The sequence below is a fragment of the Mastigoproctus giganteus genome, chromosome 12 (genome assembly GCF_048544385.1).
Source record: "Mastigoproctus giganteus isolate SK-2022 chromosome 12, ASM4854438v1, whole genome shotgun sequence".
NCBI lineage: Eukaryota > Metazoa > Arthropoda > Arachnida > Uropygi > Thelyphonidae > Mastigoproctus > Mastigoproctus giganteus.
Window position 1 is genome coordinate 65,267,500 of NC_143586.1, and position 13,586 is coordinate 65,281,085.

At 40.0% G+C, this 13,586-nt stretch overlaps 1 long non-coding RNA gene across 1 annotated transcript; it reads right to left on the minus strand.

Moving 5' to 3' along the window:
* Positions 1–1,487: 1,487 nt before the first annotated feature.
* LOC150077130 (uncharacterized) lies at positions 1,488–9,415 on the minus strand. The gene is made up of 2 exons (XR_016547687.1): positions 9,187–9,415; positions 1,488–1,733 (listed from the first exon to the last, which is right to left on the minus strand). It is a non-coding gene; the product is annotated as an uncharacterized LOC150077130 (long non-coding RNA).
* Between the last annotated feature and the right edge of the window lie 4,171 nt (positions 9,416–13,586).

Sequence of the window (13,586 nt, forward strand, 5' to 3'; positions counted from 1 at the left end):
TTTTGTGAACACTCATGTTAGAATTAATCATTCTAGAATGATCTATCTTGTGTTCTCGTACTTGCTATTTCCAACGCCGCTAGAACTTCTCACTGAGTGATCATGTGGTCTACCTCTACGCTTACAGTTCACACAAAACAACTATTTCGCGAAGATGGGGGAAATCCCTCTTTGCTGTTATACCCCAAACACTTTACGTCATTCCAGGAACCGATGACAAATGGTAGAACATTCGTCGTGTCACGTTTTAATAGCTCGTTGATCCCAAGCCATGTCGTATTGGAACAGCAATTTTAACTAATACAAGTTCATATTAGCTCCATGATTAAATTCCAGCTTTGGGTAATATTTTTGAATGAATTTGATAATAATTAAATCAAGATACAGATGGGAAAATGTTTTAATAACAGCTTTGACGAAATAAGTCCTTAATGGCTAAAAACCAAAGTAATTTTTCTTCATTTTATAAAAATACCTGTGTGACGTAATTGTTCAACCATCAAGCTTTTCTTTAATTAATCTGACGTAAGAGGACCGACCATGGAATCTCATCTCAGAGGGAACGGTTTTTTTTTTTTTTTTTTTTGATGCGGACTTGACAATGACGTCACACTAACCACGCGACTGGTGAGAAACGTAATGTGAAATACTGAAATTAAAGCGAGAGTACACGGGGCCACGGTGGCCTTGTGGCAACATTGCCGGCTTGCTGAATAGCTGATCGAGGTTCGATTCCAGCTGCTACCCTTGTGGGAATTTTCTCAGGTGGCATTCAGCATTGAGTTTGGCGGTCTCAAACCGTGGTCGTGAGGTTTTTCACCGGGATTGACTCCGGTTTTCCCCTCACAACAGACAAACCGCCGTTCGCGACAAAGGGTACACGAAAATTTGATAGGACTAGGGACGCGAGTAGACTAAACTCCGCAGCGTTTTCGCTGCGGACTTTCCTCTAGAGGGAAGGGGGTTAGTGGGGCACCCGCGCCACCATCATAAGGTGGGTTGCGGGCAGTCTATTTAACAGACATGTTCTGCCCCTTAAATAAGGCATAAAAATAGAGTAATTATGCTGTTCAGCTAAAAATCAACTGCTGGGGTTTGCACCTGCTGCAAAATATAAAATCACAAAAAAGAAAGGCAGTTAATGTGTGCAGAGCATTTCAGGCGCGTTAATAACATACGATTTACAGGGGGAGAAAATTTCGTTTCTGCGCATGTCAGCAAGCATAATATAAAATTTCCTTAATATCCTGGGACTAGTTATTACATGCAGACGGACGGACAAAGAAAAAATCCGTCCTGAATTGTGATGTCACTATTCTACAAATGGATTTCGCTAACCTCTTCCAAGACAAGGATGTTTTCACTTAAAACATCCTCCGTGAGTACAGGGTACACACGCTTTAATTTTTGTCTTTTTTAATTGACTTCAAATGCGAAGTTTTTGCACTGGAAACAAACAAAGTGGTTTATTAATGAAAGCCTAAAAATTACAAAAAATCAACATCCATTTATTAATGAGCTTTTTCATCTGTCATGGTGGTCATCGTCGTGGTCATCACCATCGCCGTCGTAGTGTTTATGTCCGTCACCCTTGTAGTGGTGGCCAGCGTGATCATCGTCATCATCTCCATCGTCATGATGTGGACTGGAATGAACTCCCACATCATCCATCAGGATCATCACACAGAGAGCAGTAACCAGGAGGAGCGTAATGGCCTTCATCTCAGCTGATTCTAGAAAAGACATCAAAGAATGTTAGCCAAACCCTACCTAACTCTTCAGTTCTAATATTGTATACGAAGTTACCAGATTGTTTTGTGGTACAATTCGCAAGCTCACAATTACTTTAATTGAGATTTATTTCAATAACATCCAACCTATTTGGGACTTGCCTGAATGAATAATGCAGAGAGGTTTCTCTCTCTTTTTTTATTTCTTTATTTATAATCTGTAAAAGAATCCTGAAAAAACGTATACATGTACATAATAAATTACTGGACAGAAGCACGAATATATGTAATTTTAATGCGGATTAAGGCTAGAGTGAACAGGGAACGTGACCTTTGGTGGGGGAGTGCCCTCGAACGTCTGCGTCAGGCAAAATGTCCTCTTATGTTTTAATTAAAATTTACTTTAATGAAAGAGTTGCCCTGGTCAAGTCAAAATTCTCTCAGGTTTGCAAGCAAGTGATTCGAGGTTGCCCGCAAGGCTCCATTCTGGGACCACTATTTTAGAACCTAGTCCTTCAGGGCTGGATATCTCAATCTTTTCAAAATGCAAAAATTATTGCTTATGCGGACGAGTGAACAATCTTAATTCCTGATGCTACAAGAGAAATATTAGAACAGTCGGCGAATAGTATTCTTCAAGATCTTTTTCAGTGGTGAGTCAAAAAAAAAAAAACTCAAAATCAGCCCTACCAAGACCAAAATGATGATATTTGGAGCTAAATTAGATATTCGACGTTCTCCACAGATTAAAATAGATAAGAAACAAATTCTTATTGTTAAGGAAGCCAAATTACAAAGGGTACAAGGAAAGTTTTGCAATATGACGCAACAATGAATCACAGGAAGCTGCTTGTTGCTGCATGTTGAGACATGTTCATACGTGCATAGTAGCCGCCGCGCCAAGTCGATGGGCTCAGTTATTCATTAGTAGTGCGAGTGTAAAGTGCTTGCGATGGCATCGTGGTAACGAAATGAGATAAGGACAGTTTTGCGGTATTATTTCGTGCGTGGTTTAACCATAGACCAGCGCTTAGAAGAAATGACTCTTGCACTAGATGATGATTGTCCACATCGTTCAACGATATTCAGGTGGTATAGAGAATTCCAAAGGGGAAATTTCACTCTGGAGGATTCTGAGAGGCCGGAAAGGCCACGAACGCCAGTTACGGAGGAAAACGTTACTGCTGTGAGGAAAATGCTTGACGAAAACAGGCGAGTGACCTACCAACAGATAGACGATACTTTGGGCCTAAATGCACCAGCAATTCGTTCGATTCTGCAAGATCATTTGCACGTGAAGAAACTTTGTTCTCTCTGGGTGCCGCATCAACTGACTGAAGAGCAGATGACACGACGTGTGACTTGGTGCCGGGAGATGTTAAAAAAGTTTGATAAGGGACAATCTCGGTATGTGAACAACATCGTGACAGGTGACGAGACTTGGCTGTACTATTACGATCTGCCGACCAAGGCTCAAAACAAAGTTTGGGTCTTTGATGATGACGACACACCCGTAATTGTCAGAAAATCCCGATCTGTAAAGAAGTAAATGATAGCTGTATTTTTCAAATCGAGTGGAATTGTGGAACGTGTCATTTTGGACAAGCAGAAGACAGTCACAGCTAAGTGGTATACTGAACAATGCCTGCCTAAAGTCATTGGATCTATGAAGAACCTGCGGCCAAAGTCAAGAATGGACACCTGGTGCCTCCATCACGATAATGCTGCAGCTCACCGCGCCAAAGCCTGCACCGAATATTTGACCACGACAGGACTGAAACTTCTCGAGCACCCTCCCTACAGTCCAGAACTTGCTCCCTGCGACTTTGCACTGTTCCCGCATGTGAAAATGAAGCTAAAATGGAGGCGGTTTTCCAGTGATGAGGATCTTCTACGGGCTTGGGACAACGAGTGTGCTTTACTCCCTAGTGAAACTTGGCAGAACTGGTTTAAAGATTGGTTTCGGAGGATGGAGAGGTGTATTGAATGTAGAGGAAATTACTTTGAAAAAATTAAATAAACAAAGCTGTATTGCAAAAATTTCCTAGTACCCTTTGTATTATGTCTATTCAAACTAGTGACTCAAAATTAAATTTCATCCTTCATCTGACCAATTTAGATAGAAAAATTCGTAGATTTACAGGAGCTTTTGTGAGGATCCCTCGTTCGGAATGGAGTTTGTCTCGGTAAACTTTGAAGATATATTATCAAGCTGTCTTTCTCCCTGTGGTAATCTATGCAGCTGGAACTTGGTTCCATAGGGAGGTGACAGTTAAATCTCAGGCTAAACTGGCCTCTCTTCAAAGACTGATGTCAGTAATGTTACGTGTGTGCAGAACTCTCCACCTCAGGCTTACAGATTTTGTCAGGGTTCCTCCCCGCTTGTTATCATGGGGTCTTTAGGGGACTCTGTTACAGAGTTCAATTCCTGCTAGTTTTCTCGGAATTAGCATCGGTAATAGTAAAGACAACGTTGTTGGAATGAGTTAATAAATGAGTGGCAGATTCGCTGGGACACTTGCTCCTAGGGAATTGTAACTAAGTTCATACCAGATGTGACATTATCGATGAATAAAACAGTTTCGAAATGGTTTGACCTTGATCTGTATACTTCTATCATCATTAGAGGACATGGATCCGCTAATGACAAATTGTTCAAATCTGGTTTAACAACAGATTGTTGATCTTGTGGCGAAGTTGAAACCTGGAATCATGTGGTGTTCTGCTGTCACTTGTATGAGGACCTGAGGAATATTCTTAAATCAGAAGTTTATAACCTCTCTTCTGGAAATAAACCTAATCTACGTCTCCACTTTTCAGGCTTTACACAGCGCTGCTAAAAATGTCCTTGAGAGGAGAAGGAATATGGTTGTAAGACAACTAACACCTAATGCGACTTTTTTTTTTTTTTTTTTTTTTGCAGTTTTGCACAAATAGTGCAATTTTTTAAAAATTTTATTATAAATTTTTTTACCTACACCACGGCGGTTCCTCCCCCCCTTTGTAATGGGCCACTAGGGGATCCTGGCCCACCTTTCGGCAGCATCACGTAGGTCAGTCTCTTTTCAGCGGTTCGTGCTCTACTGGGGCTGGCCCATCTTCCCGTGGTGTGGACGAGTACCCAGAATCATCTCTGAGGTGACTGATGCTTCTGGCTAGCCAAGCGGCCAAAACACAACAGCAGAACTTGCACACTACTCACAGAAACCTAAACCAAACACTTTTCATGGCCCTTTTACAGTAATTCTGTTATTCACAGAGACATGGGAGGGGGTTGAACAGACGTTTCAGATGCCGCCCTTTACATATACACATGTCTACATAGAAGCAGTTTTAGAAGACAGGAACCATTACAAGAAGAGCTATCCTAGCTGTTCTTGTTGGTCTAGTTGTATCACAAGAACAGAGGGTTTTCTGGCTGTAACAGCAAGAAAACTATTACAGCCAGAGTTCCCACTACTATGTCCTATCATCAACTGTCTCTTGAGGTTGCTGCAGCCACAGGTGAAAACATTTCAAACCAGACTGTGTTAAGAGGGTTCAATTCAAGTGGACTACTCAAGGAAAACAGTGGTTTGAATCCCATTAACTCGAAACCACCACAGATCTCATTGAAACTGGTGCCGTAAACATGTGACTTGAAGCCCTGACAGGTTGGGTACAGTTCTGTTCTCTGAGTCCCATTTTAGCCCACAAGCAGATTGTCGATGTTATTTCATATGGAGAAAACGAGCAATTTCCTACCATTCCTCCAATATCAGCGAAAATGACATTTAGAGTGGAGGCAGTATTTCTTGTGGGGCAGAATAATGATCAACGACCCCACCCCGCTCCATGTTTTTGATAAGAGGACCGTAACTGCACAGAGGTACCGAGAACAGATTCTGGAGACCTATGTGCGACTTTTTTGGGGTTTGGTTGTCCAGATTTTCTTTTCATGCAGGGCAACGCCACGGCATATAGAGCTGAAGTGGTGGAGGAACATCTTGAAACTGAAGATATCCAACGATATGTGCTGGAAGCGATCTACGATCACAGGAGGAGGGGACAATATCCCGAATGTCCACCTAAATACAATACCCTGAACGTGACTGATATCTGGTCTGATTGTCAGACAACGTAGGAAAATGACAGAACAACTCTTCCGACTTGACAACTGTTTTTCTGGACAGAGTATCTCATCCAATGTCTTGTCTATGCATAAAATGATCCATGATTTCTGGCCTTCCTCTCACCTCAGTAGAGAGAAGAAGAGACAGTTTCAATTGCTCCAGGTATCAGTAAGGCGGTGTGTCACTGTTTCATTAGACTAAATAGCGCATGGGCAACCCATCTCATTTATACCTTAACTTTTGTTCGCCAGTGTCCCTGCACTATCCTACTTCGTGCTGTTGTAACTAGATGGAATAAATCTTTTCTCCAGATCTCCTCATTATCAAAGAGTCTTTTTGATCGAGACTGGCGCATGCGAAATAACTTCTGCAGTTTTGTTTTTTGTTTTAGGAGGTAAAGACCTTCAGATCATAAGACACAGCCGTTTCCAGGCCTTTTTTTCCAAATATAAAGCGCCTCTTATGATGGAAGAATACACAGTAACACTTTGGGAAAAGATACGCTGTACCAGTTGCATCAACTTAAAAAGCAATACGGGGAACAGGTCAACATTTTAACATAAATGTCTCACAGATCTTCTTGAAGAAGCAAACAATGTTCGCCATAAATGAAGCAAAATGTTTTTAAACATAATAAACGAAACTATTACTCTCAGCAAAAGTTTTCTTCCGTACTGGTTGGGGAAAAGTTAAATGAGAGGTAAGGTTCATGAATCCGTTTTTAACTATAATTTCTGTAACCAAATATTATAAGACTTTTAGCACAATACAGTGGTGGACAAAAAAACTGCATCACCTTAAAAAAAGCAACATTTGTGGTGAAACGTATAAGATCTTGTTTGATTACAGTCATTTTGTTTGTCGCAAAGCAAAGGTATTGCGTCAGATAACGCTTCTATTGCATCAGACAGTAATTGCAAGGTATTGCATCAGCCGTTTCTTTAAATACTGCGTTGGAAGAGTTTACACGCTCATTAGTATCCTGTTTTGCGGAGGTGTAAGCATGGCTCCATATGTTCAGTTGATACCAAGAAAAAAAGTGAAGCTGTTGCTCTGTCCCAAGAAGGGCTTTCCAAGTGTGATATCGCTGATAAAATAGGCTGCCACCAGTCAACAGTATCCCGGGTGCTGAAATTAAAGGGTGAAACTGGTGATGTGAAGAGAAAACCTGGATCAGGCTGTAAGAGAGTGACTACGCCTTCCCAAGGTCGATATTTGAAATGGCTATGTCTTCGTAATCGCCATGCTAGTGCTCCTGATCTAAAACTGGACTTTGAGTTGGCCTCTGGTATTGAAATAAGTGCACGAACGATACAAAAATTGCTTTCGAAATGTGGTCTGCATGCCTATCGTCCCAAGAAGAAGCCTTTGTGGACCCAAGAAATGAGGAAGAAGCGACTTGCTTGGGCTAAACCGCATGTTTCATTGACAAAAGAGCAATGGGACACCGTCATCTTTCCTGACGAATTGAAATTGAACCTGCATGTAAACATCTATTGTATCTTATGTAAGGCGCCTCCCAAACGCTAGTACAACTCCGCCGTGGTGAGTTGTTACAAAAACTCTGCAGAAAGGTCAGAAACGTGTGTAATGCTATGTTTGTGCCGTGTATGTGTTTGTTATGTTGTTTAGTTGTTTCTGGCTACTTTGCTATCAGGAAGCAACAAGCACCAGGGAGTTGCGTCAATTCAATTTGCATGGCTCGAATGGGAAGCGATATGTCAGAAAATCGGAGGCATCCCATCCTGACTGCATAATACCGACTGTAAAGTTCCCAGATGGTCTGGGGATGCATAACAAGCAAAGGGGTGAGGCGAATTAAGTTTGGTAACGGAACGGTGAATGCAGAAACCTACACTGCTATCTTGAAGGAATGCCTGAAACCCGTTATTAGGGATCACCACACAGACGTCCAAAACTGCATTTTTCAACTGGACTCAGCACCTAGCCACACAGCAAAATTGGTAAGTTTTATGCCATTTAGATTTAATGATGAGTTTGTCTTCTTGTCTCACAAGGCTTAAAACACCAATGTTTTTCTCCCTTAAGGTGCAGTCATACCTCAGAAATGCTGGCATTGCAGTGTTGGACTGGCCCGAATTTGAACAGTCCAGATTTGAACCCTAATGAAGATTACTGGTACATAATGTCGTCTAAAATTGCTCAGAAGAAGCCAACAAGTAAGATTTGGATGCGGGAGAGCATTGTAAGGGTGTGGTACCACGAAATTGGGCAACTGTATATCCAGAAGTTGATTAACTCTATGACAGATCGTTGCAAGGCTGCAATTACAGCTGTAGGAGGAAGAACAAAATATCGAGGACTTATTTGGCTGATTTACAGTACATAATACTATTACGTCAACTTGTCATTTCAGTTTGTACACGTAAATGCAATAAAATGTAAGTTTGGTTGTCATGATTGCCATTTGCATGATTTCTCATATTTCCATTAATTACGCATTTTACCCTTTATGAAGATATTTATGGCAATTAGGTATATCAGGTGCAGTCTTTTTATCGGATTTCATTAACAGAGATATATATCCCATCTAACAAGTGCATTTCGAACATTTCAGCAACCCACAATGCAGCGCAAAACATTATTTTCAAAAGTGATGCAGTTTTTTTGTCCGCCACTATATGTTCTACTTAAAAGTAATTCCCGAGGTTTTTTAGTGTTTCATCCGTTTATAACAGAACAGAACGAATTTCTGCTTCACATTCATCTTGGTCTTATTTTCTGAATAAAATCGAACCTTTTCTGTAAATCAGAATTGAATTTATGCTTCTTTTATGGGAACCATAAACCACGATCACTTACTGTTATTTTAAATTTAAAATGTATTTAAATTCGATACCGTGTACATGCTATTTCCCTCAACTAAGGGTTCCAGGTTTTTTCAAGGGCTATTAACCATAAGATTGAAATGATGCGCGGAAAAAAAAAAATAATAATAAGCAGAAAACTTCTTGTAGCTACCGCACTTCGATTTCTGTGGGAACACAGTCTCGGGAGTGGATTACCTGGTTTTTCATCCCATAAACTGGCAAGTCGACCTCAGCGCGCACACAAAAAAAAAAAAAACGCCTCACGAACTGAGCCTAGCTTGTTGGTGCTTATTAATATATATATAAACGATCAAATCAACTAATTATTAAAATCGGTCAATAAAAACTTGGTGTAATTTCATACATTTTTCTCTATAAAACGAGATTATTCCTTAACAAAAATGAATTGTTATCCAGATTAATATCCAGACGGATCATAAAATTAACAAGATAATTCATTCACTCATGAATAGTCAAAGGTTCATAAAGTTAATAAAATAATTGTTTACTTACTCAACTTGAGTTCCCAGTCAATAAAAGTTGACTATTAGCCACTCTACTATCGTGTCCTCCGGTATACGATAAAGTGAAGCAGTCGTCTCTTACTACTTCGCAAAGCTTATACGGTCCAATTTATGCTCATCTCAGAGGAATTTCCAAGAAAAGAAAGGGAAAAAAATCAATTTTTTCTTAGTCCAACGCCCAGTTTGCAAAACCCGTTTCGAAAAATGAACACGCTGGGCGGCACATCGAAATAGCAAACATTGTCTAGACATGATTAAACTTAAAATACTTTTTAAAAAATAAAAAATGGCTTTGCACACGTAAAATAGTTGGAAGGAAATGTCCGCAATGGATTGGCTGATTAAAAATAATACGTTTATAACCAACAGCGCAACTATATATTGATATTCAAATGATATCACTTGTTGTCTGAATGAACTGGATTGCGACGCGATTGCATAAGTTTGCTAAACCTTTCATCAAGCTTATTTCGGTGTTAGAGTATGGTAACCTTGAAATGGCAGGTGATTTGGAGGACACAAACGCAGCTGTTCATATTTGGAAACTATCACAGATGAGGACAGGAAATAATTAGTGCAATTGGGTGTGTCTCAGATAACTTGCTTCGGGCTCAGTTTCCTTGGTCATCGTTAAAAGCACACGATTTAAAAATTAAACTTTTTAAAAAAGAGGTGGAAAGATACGAGGACAGCTGTATTAATACCAGTTTGAATCTGACTTGTCCCGTTGTTTGAAAATATCACAGGATTGTTGAACATCATTCAAACTAACTCTCCAACGTCAATCCCTTAAAGCTTAGTGAAACAGCTTGTCTTTTGACTACTGCCTACTTCGTATCTTCTCCTTGGTCCAGTTACTGCTAAACGCGCAACTGACCAGGCCATGCAACTCCTTAAAGCTTTATGATTAATAGCTATTGAGAAACCTTGTAATCTAAGAGCTGACTGAAGACAGATACACGTAATAATTTGTGCTTACTAATATCACACCGGTTTCTAGGAAAGATCGGGGTATCTTTCGGCAGCAGGGAGAAGCGTTGTTAAAACAGCGGTTTCGTGTCATTAATTAGCACCTACAGCGTGACAACACTTGAAATAAATGGTCAGACCACCGTATAATTTAAGAGAAAATTGCAACATTATTGGCACCTTCAATAATTCAACCTCATCTTTGTAAATCTGTTGTTCTGCAAGTGGGAACATATTATCGCTTCGTAGGTCATGGATGGTAGGAATTAATAATCCACCGTGTTCCTCAGGGAGCAGATCAGGAAGTGTTGCTAAGGGTGGTCCGAAAGGCGCAACTTTCGATCTCAAGGATGTCAGGTGGGAGCAAAATTTTCCAATTACACGGAAGGTTACGTGTCCCCGGGAGACCCTTGCAGCATTAAAATATTTTGTCTCCCATTTTCCGAGAAATATAAACTAACAGGATCTTTGAGGGACGTGCGAGAGATAATAAAGCTGACTTGTGATGGAAGGGAGATCCGACGAGGAATAGCAGAAGTCTCTGATGATACTTTTAACCTTAACAGCTTTTACAGTAACCTTCCGTCATCAGTTACCAACTTAGCTCAACAAATATATAAGTGTATTCTTAAATATCACTGATTACTATCAATTAACTTTTATTAATCGTTTGGCCACTTGAACACACAATGAACTCCCATAATGATATCTTTCTGGAGTTCAACTTGTGTTGCTAAAATTACCATTAGTGGAAGTCATGCTAAAGATACTTCATCAGCATAGTCAATAAACAATGAAACAGTAATAGTTATTAGATTTTCGCCCTATTATTAATTTCTAGTTCTAGCTCTGTTCTAGTCGAAATTACATGTATAATGTAACCAAATAATAAATATTCAGAACTGGGCAGCATTTTTTCATGAACTCTAAACGAAATCAAAATTCCCATTTCTTTGACAAGCGTTTTAATAGCAATAAAAAGTAATATCCAGGGTCTTTATCTCCAAGCAGATATGTTTCACTATGTTGTCGAATACATTCATGTGCAAAAGTTAAAGAAGTGATACTTCCTAAACTTTTGCACTCCAGTGTATTTTTCCATAACATGCGAATTCCATACCACTTCTACAAATGTGCTTAAATTACATTTTTGAATGCTATTCAAAAATGTAATTTAAGACATGTTTTTGTAGCGGGCCATGAAACCCTCAATGGCAGTTTACAGTATACTTAGTGTCCACTTTATTAGGTACACCTAACATGCTCTAGCAAGCAAAGTGGATAGACAAGAAGGGACTAAAATTCTAATCAGAACTGGAATTTTTCATTACTCAAGATGTGCAAGATTCCAGTTTCTTCTGAAATTGTCTTATCTGCGTTTGCTATCGCTTGTAGTTCCTCCATGCACTTTAAGGATTCAAAATTTTCATTAACGCTGTTCACGGTGCGTATATTGAAGTTCCATCTTGTAGGGGAAGGTCGAGCAACACGGCCGTTCATATGCTTTCTGAGAACAGAGAGAGAGAGAGAGAGAGAGAGAGAGAGAGAGAGAGAGAGAGAGAGAGAGAGAGAGAGAGAGAGAGAGAGAGAGAGAGACGCTGTGGTGGTCTCGAGAAAAATGTTGACATCGACATGAGGTTCGAAAAGTTTTTTTCTTGAATCTCGGGTACTACTTGCTGCATTTCTCATCATCAGATTCAGTTGGTGTGCATAGCAGTGAATTTTTGTACACTTCTTTTATTTCAGCCTGAACTCGCCCTTTCTTGCCTTTCATCACACTTGTGCCATCAAATGTCTGAGCAACCAGTTTTTGAGTATTTCTTTTGAGGATTATGTCTAACCGATCTAGAATGCATTTCGATATTTCGTCTGCCGTTTGGTTTTCCAGAGTAAAAAAATCCCAAAAACGCTCAAAAATTTCCCCATTCAGTTCATATCTGAGAATAATTACCATTTTTCTCTGATATTATTTAGTTACTTAATGGGAATTCGGGCGAATAACAAAAAGACACCGACATTGTGGCTACACACCCATCATGGTCAACAATGAAATCTGCACCGCTCGCTTTACAGTGACTTTGATTCGTTTCACCTATGAAACATCATTTATTATTGAAATGATTACTGGAAATAGAGGATGCGCATACTATATGCGGGTCCTGTTAATGCAATGCAATGAATAAAAATATTCATTGCATTGCATTGCATTGTTCCTCACAAAATTTCATATAACTTTGTGTACTGTATTTCTATATTTAAATTGCTGGTTGTGCTGCAGTGCCTATGGACGAGCCGCCCCTGTATATAACAGGTACAATATTTAGCAATTTAACCCTTCACGACCAAAAGAGCAGAGGCTTTACAAGGAATGACTGATGAATTAAGAGGGTGGAGCCGAATATCAAGGTAAAGCGTTCACATCGCGAGTAAAAAAAAAAAAAAGGAAAAAAAATTAAATGTAAAATAAAACAATATACTGTATATGCAGTATCCATTGGATAAATGAAAAATCCTTTCCGAGACCAACTAACTCAGTTACGGAGTGAAAAGAGGCCCATAAAAGATGCTCGCGTCATCGACGGGATTCGAAGCTGGTGACGGGGTGTTGCAGACGACCACCGAACCGGATTCCACTCCTGTCTGCAAAAATATAAGAAGGTACGGTTACAATGGGCTCAGGAAGGTCAATACTGGACAGTGGAGAATTGTAAAAATTTTCTGGTCTGATGAATCCGGTTCCTGTTTCATGGTGATGAGAAGAACAGAATATGGAGGAAAGAAAACAGCACTGGTCCATGGATCCATCCTGCAAAGGTATGCAGGCTGGCAGCGGCAGCGTAATAGTGTGTGGGGGGTTTTGTGGTGCATGCTGGGATCATTGATACCAGTGAAGCAACATTCGGATGTCACAGGTTACCTGGAAATTGCTTCTCACCAGGTGCATCCATCTGCATGGGTACTTCCAACATGGTAATGTGTCATGTTACAAGGTTGCAATTGCACAGAACGGCCTCGAGGAACATGAAAGTGATTTTAGTCCGCTGCGTTAACTCTCCATTCACCAGACCTCAATCAAACTGACCTCTGTGATCAGATTAGATAAAACGAGCTCTTCCGAGCAGAGAGCCGTAACGATCCAGTTTGCAACAACTATGAAAAGCAATTGTGTCAAGATAAACTGACATTCCCTGTAGCATGCATTCGATACCGTACCTCGTTGAGTTCATGCCATGGCGATTTCTGCTGTTCCGAGGGCTAAAGGGAGATGTAGATCAGTGTTGAAAATCACATCGACTAAGTGTGGTACCCGTTAGGTGGTACACGGCGAAAATAAATCACTAAAATTCAAAAGACACGAAATTTTCAAAATAATTAAATGGGCAATATTTAATTATTTTGAAGTTTACATTGTCCTTCCCG